This window comes from Oncorhynchus clarkii, chromosome 12 (genome assembly GCF_045791955.1).
Source record: "Oncorhynchus clarkii lewisi isolate Uvic-CL-2024 chromosome 12, UVic_Ocla_1.0, whole genome shotgun sequence".
NCBI classification, from domain to species: Eukaryota; Metazoa; Chordata; class Actinopteri; order Salmoniformes; family Salmonidae; genus Oncorhynchus; species Oncorhynchus clarkii.
Genome location: NC_092158.1, coordinates 98,932,623 through 98,940,122, shown reverse-complemented (window position 1 = coordinate 98,940,122; position 7,500 = coordinate 98,932,623).

Sequence of the window (7,500 nt, the reverse complement as noted above, 5' to 3'; positions counted from 1 at the left end):
GAGAGAGAGAGGGGTCAGAGGGAGAGATGAGAGAGAGAGAAAGGAGAGAGGAGAGGGGTCAGAGTGAGAGAGAGAGAGGAGAGAGGGGTCAGAGGGAGAGGGGAGAGAGGAGAGATGGGTCAGAGAGAGAGAGAGGGGAGAGGGGTCAGAGAGAGAGAAAGGAGAGAGTAAGAGAGCGAGAGAGAGAGAGAGAGAGAGAGAGAGAGAGGGGTCAGGGAGAGAGAGTCCAACTGGACTGTAACAATGACAACACAATGTAACAGCATTTAACTGGACTGTAATCATGACAACATGATTTAACAGCAGTTAACTGGACTGTAATCATGACAACACAACGCAACAGCTGTTGACTGCAACCATGAAAACTCAATGTAACAGCATTTAACTGGACTGTAACCATGACAACATGATTTAACAGCACTTAACTGGACTGTAATCATGACAACACAACGCAACAGCTGTTGACTGCAACCATGAAAACTCAATGTAACAGCAGTTAACTGGACTGTAACCATGACAACATGATTCAACAGCACTTAACTGGACTGTAACCAAAACAACACGATGTAACAGCAGTTAACTGGACTGTAACCATAACAACATGATTTAACAGCACTTAACTGGACTGTAACCATGACAACACAATGTAACAGCAGTTAACTGGACTGTAACCATGACAACATAAGTTAAAAGTGGTTAACTGGACTGTAACCATGACAACACAATGTAACAGCAGTTAGCTTGACTGTAACCTAACAACACAATGCAACAGCAGTTGACTGTAACCATGACAACACGATTTAACATCAGTTACCTGGACTGTAACAATGACAACACAATGTAACATAAGTTAACTGGACTGTAACCATGACAACACGATGTAGCATCAGTTAACTGGGCTGTAACCATGACAACACAATGTAACAGCAGTTAACTGGACTGCAACCATGACAACACGATGTAACATCAGTTAACTGGACTGTAACCATGACAACACAATGCAATAGCAGTTAACTGGTCTGTAACCATGACAACACGATGTAACATCAGTTAACTGGACTGTAACAATGACAACACAATGCAACAGCAGTTGATTGTACTAATGACAACACGATATAACAGCAGTTAACTGGACTGCAACCATGACAACACAAGTTAAAAGCGGTTAACTGGACTGTAACCATGACAACACAATGTAACATCAGTTAACTTGACTGTAACCATGACAACACAATACAACAGCAGTTGACTGTAACCATGCCAACGCGATGTAACATCAGTTACCTGGACTGTAACAATGACAACACAATGTAACAGCAGTTGATTGTACTAATGACAACACGATATAACAGCTGTTAACTGGACTGTAACCATGACAACACGATGTAACATCAGTTAACTGGACTGTAACCATGACAACACAATGCAATAGCAGTTAACTGGACTGTGACCATGACAACACGATTACAGCGTTCTGGTTAGTTTTCTTCCTCTTACAAAACTCCACTCTGACCTGTCTGTGTTAGTTCCCATGGGAACCCCAGTGGCACCTAGTGGCTGGAATACCCCTGTATTATGCCCCTCACACAACCAGCGCTAGTACAATCAGGTTAGTACTAAGGTCTGTGTGTTATAACAGGTTAGTACTGAGGTCTGTGTATTATACCAGGTTAGTACTGAGGTATGTGTGTTATAACAGGTTAGTACTGAGGTCTGTGTGATATAACAGGTTAGTACTGAGAACTGTGTGTTATAACAGGTTAGTACTGAGGTCTGTGTATTATAACAGGTTAGTACTGAGGTCTGTGTGTGTAATAACAGGTTAGTACTGAGAACTGTGTGTTATAACAGGTTAGTACTGAGGTCTGTGTATTATAAAAGGTTAGTACTGAGGTCTGTGTGTGTAATAACAGGTTAGTACTGAGGTCTGTGTGTTATAACAGGTTAGTACTGAGGTCTGTGTGTTATAACAGGTTAGTACTGAGGTCTGTGTATTATAACAGGTTAGTACTGAGGTCTGTGTGTTATAACAGGTTAGTACTGAGGTCTGTGTGTGTTATAACAGGTTAGTACTGAGGTCTGTGTGTTATAACAGGTTAGTACTGAGGTCTGTGTGTTATAACAGGTTAGTACTGAGAACTGTGTTATAACAGGTTAGTACTGAGGTCTGTGTGTTATAACAGGTTAGTACTGAGGTCTGTGTGTTATAACAGGTTAGTTCTGAGGTCTGTGTGTTATAACAGGTTAGTACTGAGGTCTGTGTGTTATAACAGGTTAGTACTGAGGTCTGTGTGTTATAACAGGTTAATACTGATAACTGTGTCATAACAGGTTAGTACTGAGGTCTGTGTGTGTTATAACAGGTTAGTACTGAGGTCTGTGTGTTATAACAGGTTAGTACTGAGGTCTGTGTATTATAACAGGTTAGTACTGAGGTCTGTGTGTGTAATAACAGGTTAGTACTGAGGTATGTGTGTGTAATAACAGTCTCTCTGAGAAGACCATCAATAGATTGGATCTCTAATCTCCATCCTCATATTACTCCAACCTTCCATCTTGGACAGAGCTTCTCTTCAGGAGGAGAACCCTCTCTTTTCAAGACTCAGCCTTCTTAGATTGAAATAGTACGATTCTGTGTGTTATAACAGGTTAGTACTGAGGTCTGTGTGTTATAACAGGTTAGTACTGAGAACTGTGTTATAACAGGTTAGTACTGAGGTCTGTGTGTTATAACAGGTTAGTACTGAGAACTGTGTTATAACAGGTTAGTACTGAGGTCTGTGTGTTATAACAGGTTAGTACTGAGGTCTGTGTGTTATAACAGGTTAGTACTGAGGTCTGTGTGTTATAACAGGTTAGTACTGAGGTCTGTGTGTTATAACAGGTTAGTACTGAGGTCTGTGTGTTATAACAGGTTAATACTGAGAACTGTGTTATAACAGGTTAGTACTGAGGTCTGTGTGTGTTATAACAGGTTAGTACTGAGGTCTGTGTGTTATAACAGGTTAGTACTGAGGTCTGTGTATTATAACAGGTTAGTACTGAGGTCTGTGTGTGTAATAACAGGTTAGTACTGAGGTATGTGTGTGTAATAACAGTCTCTCTGAGAAGACCATCAATAGATTGGATCTCTAATCTCCATCCTCATATTACTCCAACCTTCCATCTTGGACAGAGCTTCTCTTCAGGAAGAGAACCCTCTCTTTTCAAGACCCAGCCTTCTTAGATTGAAATAGTACGATTCTGTGTGTTATAACAGGTTAGTACTGAGGTCTGTGTGTTATAACAGGTTAGTACTGAGGTCTGTGTGTAATAACAGGTTAGTACTGAGTTATGTGTATTATAACAGGTTAGTACTGAGGTCTGTGTGTTATAACAGGTTAGTACTGAGAACTGTGTTATAACAGGTTAGTACTGAGGTCTGTGTGTTATAACAGGTTAGTACTGAGAACTGTGTTATAACAGGTTAGTACTGAGGTCTGTGTGTTATAACAGGTTAGTACTGAGGTCTGTGTGTTATAACAGGTTAGTACTGAGGTCTGTGTGTTATAACAGGTTAGTACTGAGGTCTGTGTGTTATAACAGGTTAGTACTGAGGTCTGTGTGTTATAACAGGTTAATACTGAGAACTGTGTTATAACAGGTTAGTACTGAGGTCTGTGTGTGTTATAACAGGTTAGTACTGAGGTCTGTGTGTTATAACAGGTTAGTACTGAGGTCTGTGTATTATAACAGGTTAGTACTGAGGTCTGTGTGTGTAATAACAGGTTAGTACTGAGGTATGTGTGTGTAATAACAGTCTCTCTGAGAAGACCATCAATAGATTGGATCTCTAATCTCCATCCTCATATTACTCCAACCTTCCATCTTGGACAGAGCTTCTCTTCAGGAGGAGAACCCTCTCTTTTCAAGACCCAGCCTTCTTAGATTGAAATAGTACGATTCTGTGTGTTATAACAGGTTAGTACTGAGGTCTGTGTGTTATAACAGGTTAGTACTGAGGTCTGTGTGTAATAACAGGTTAGTACTGAGGTCTGTGTATTATAACAGGTTAGTACTGAGGTCTCTGTGTGTTATAACAGCTTAGTACTGAGGTATGTGTGTTATAACAGGTTAGTACTGAGGTCTGTGTGTTATAACAGCTTAGTACTGAGGTCTGTGTGTTATAACAGGTTAGTACTGAGGTATGTGTGTTATAACAGGTTAGTACTGAGGTCTGTGTGTTATAACAGGTTAGTACTGAGGTCTGTGTATTATAACAGGTTAGTACTGAGGTCTGTGTATTATAACAGGTTAGTACTGAGGTCTGTGTGTTATAACAGGTTAGTACTGAGGGCTGTGTATTATAACAGGTTAGTACTGAGGTCTGTGTGTTATAACAGGTTAGTACTGAGGTATGTGTATTATAACAGGTTAGTACTGAGGTCTGTGTGTTATAACAGGTTAGTACTGAGGTCTCTGTGTGTTATAACAGCTTAGTACTGAGGTATGTGTGTTATAACAGGTTAGTACTGAGGTCTGTGTGTTATAACAGCTTAGTACTGAGGTCTGTGTGTTATAACAGGTTAGTACTGAGGTATGTGTGTTATAACAGGTTAGTACTGAGGTCTGTGTGTTATAACAGGTTAGTACTGAGGTCTGTGTATTATAACAGGTTAGTACTGAGGTCTGTGTATTATAACAGGTTAGTACTGAGGTCTGTGTGTTATAACAGGTTAGTACTGAGGGCTGTGTATTATAACAGGTTAGTACTGAGGTCTGTGTGTTATAACAGGTTAGTACTGAGGTATGTGTATTATAACAGGTTAGTACTGAGGTCTGTGTGTTATAACAGGTTAGTACTGAGGTATGTGTGTTATAACAGGTTAGTACTGAGGTCTGTGTATTATAACAGGTTAGTACTGAGAACTGTATTATAACAGGTTAGTACTGAGGTCTGTGTGTTATAACAGGTTAGTACTGAGAACTGTATTATAACAGGTTAGTACTGAGGTCTGTGTGTTATAACAGGTTAGTACTGAGGTATGTGTGTGTAATAACAGTCTCTCTGAGAAGACCATCAATAGATTGGATCTCTAATCCCCATCCTCATATTACTCCAACCTTCCATCTTGGACAGAGCTTCTCTTCAGGAGGAGAACCCTCTCTTTTCAAGACCCAGCCTTCTTAGATTGAAATAGTACGATTCTGTGGTGCCTAATGCACACGTTCAGCACACACAGACACACACACACACACACACACACACACACACACACACACACCTGTCTGATGGATCAGGGAGAAGAGGCAATCAACTATCCACGGCCACTAATGCAATAAGGCCAAGACGAATAGAAATAAACCACACCAAATCAATAGAGAGTGAGAGTGTGTGTGTGTGTGTGTGTGTGTGTGTGCGTGCGTGCGTGCGTGTGTGTGTGTGGTAATAACAGGGACATTCCGACAGATCAATTGTTATTTAATTCTGAGTGGGAGCCATCTCTATAATGACTCTATACCCAGGCCTCATTTTCTACTGAACCATTAGCTTCCCTAATCTACAATACTGTACACACACACTCACACACACACACACACACACACACACACACACACAATGATACAGTTTGAACTCTGTGTCTTTTATAAACAGTATAATGTCACAGCCCATGTGATGCTTCAATGTTGAAAGCGAGAGGACCCGACGCAGATGTTTGTTTAATGAGATCATTTCCTGCTTCTACTTCTGTTGGTGACAGTCCAGTGTCTACGGGCTTTTTACAGCTTCCTGTTTCCACTGACAGTCCAGTGTCTACGGGCTTTTACAGCTTCCTGTTTCCAGTGACAGTCCAGTGTCTACGGGCTTTTTACAGCTTCCTGTTTCCACTGACAGTCCAGTGTCTACGGGCTTTTACAGCTTCCTGTTTCCAGTGACAGTCCAGTGTCTACGGGCTTTTTACAGCTTCCTGTTTCCAGTGACAGTCCAGTGTCTACGGGCTTTTTACAGCTTCCTGTTTCCACTGACAGTCCAGTGTCTACGGGCTTTTTACAGCTTCCTGTTTCCACTGACAGTCCAGTGTCTACGGGCTTTTTACAGCTTCCTGTTTCCACTGACAGTCCAGTGTCTACGGGCTTTTTACAGCTTCCTGTTTCCACTGACAGTCCAGTGTCTAAGGGCTTTTTACAGCTTCCTGTTTCCACTGACAGTCCAGTGTCTACGGGCTTTTACAGCTTCCTGTTTCCAGTGACAGTCCAGTGTCTACGGGCTTTTTACAGCTTCCTGTTTCCACTGACAGTCCAGTGTCTACGGGCTTTTTACAGCTTCCTGTTTCCACTGACAGTCCAGTGTCTAAGGGCTTTTTACAGCTTCCTGTTTCCACTGACAGTCCAGTGTCTACGGGCTTTTTACAGCTTCCTGTTTCCAGTGACAGTCCAGTGTCTACGGGCTTTTTACAGCTTCCTGTTTCCAGTGACAGTCCAGTGTCTAAGGGCTTTTTACAGCTTCCTGTTTCCAGTGACTTTTCAGTGTCTACGTGCTTTTACAGCTTCCTGTTTCCACTGACAGTCCAGTGTCTACTGGCTTTTACAGCTTCCTGTTTCCAGTGACAGTCCAGTGTCTACGTGCTTTTACAGCTTCCTGTTTCCACTTACAGTCCAGTGTCTACGGGCTTTTACAGCTTCCTGTTTCCAGTGACAGTCCAGTGTCTACGTGCTTTTACAGCTTCCTGTTTCCAGTGACAGTCCAGTGTCTACGTGCTTTTACAGCTTCCTGTTTCCACTGACAGTCCAGTGTGTACGGGCTTTTTACAGCTTCCTGTTTCCAGTGACAGTCCAGTGTCTATGGGCTTTTTACAGCTTCCTGTTTCCACTGACAGTCCAGTGTCTACTGGCTTTTACAGCTTCCTGTTTCCAGTGACAGTCCAGTGTCTACGTGCTTTTACAGCTTCCTGTTTCCACTTGCAGTCCAGTGTCTACGGGCTTTTACAGCTTCCTGTTTCCAGTGACAGTCCAGTGTCTACGTGCTTTTACAGCTTCCTGTTTCCAGTGACAGTCCAGTGTCTACGTGCTTTTACAGCTTCCTGTTTCCACTGACAGTCCAGTGTCTACGTGCTTTTACAGCTTCCTGTTTCCAGTGACAGTCCAGTGTCTACGTGCTTTTACAGCTTCCTGTTTCCACTGACAGTCCAGTGTCTACGGGCTTTTACAGCTTCCTGTTTCCAGTGACAGTCCAGTGTCTACGTGCTTTTACAGCTTCCTGTTTCCAGTGACAGTCCAGTGTCTACGTGCTTTTACAGCTTCCTGTTTCCACTGACAGTCCAGTGTCTACGGGCTTTTACAGCTTCCAGTTTCCAGTGACAATCCAGTGTCTACTGGCTTTTACAGCTTCCTGTTTCCACTGACAGTCCTGTGTCTACTGACTTTTACAGCTTCCTGTTTCCAGTGACAGTCCAGTATCTACTGGCGTTTACAGCTTCCTGTTTCCACTGACAGTCCCATGTTAATCAATAAGGCCCGAGG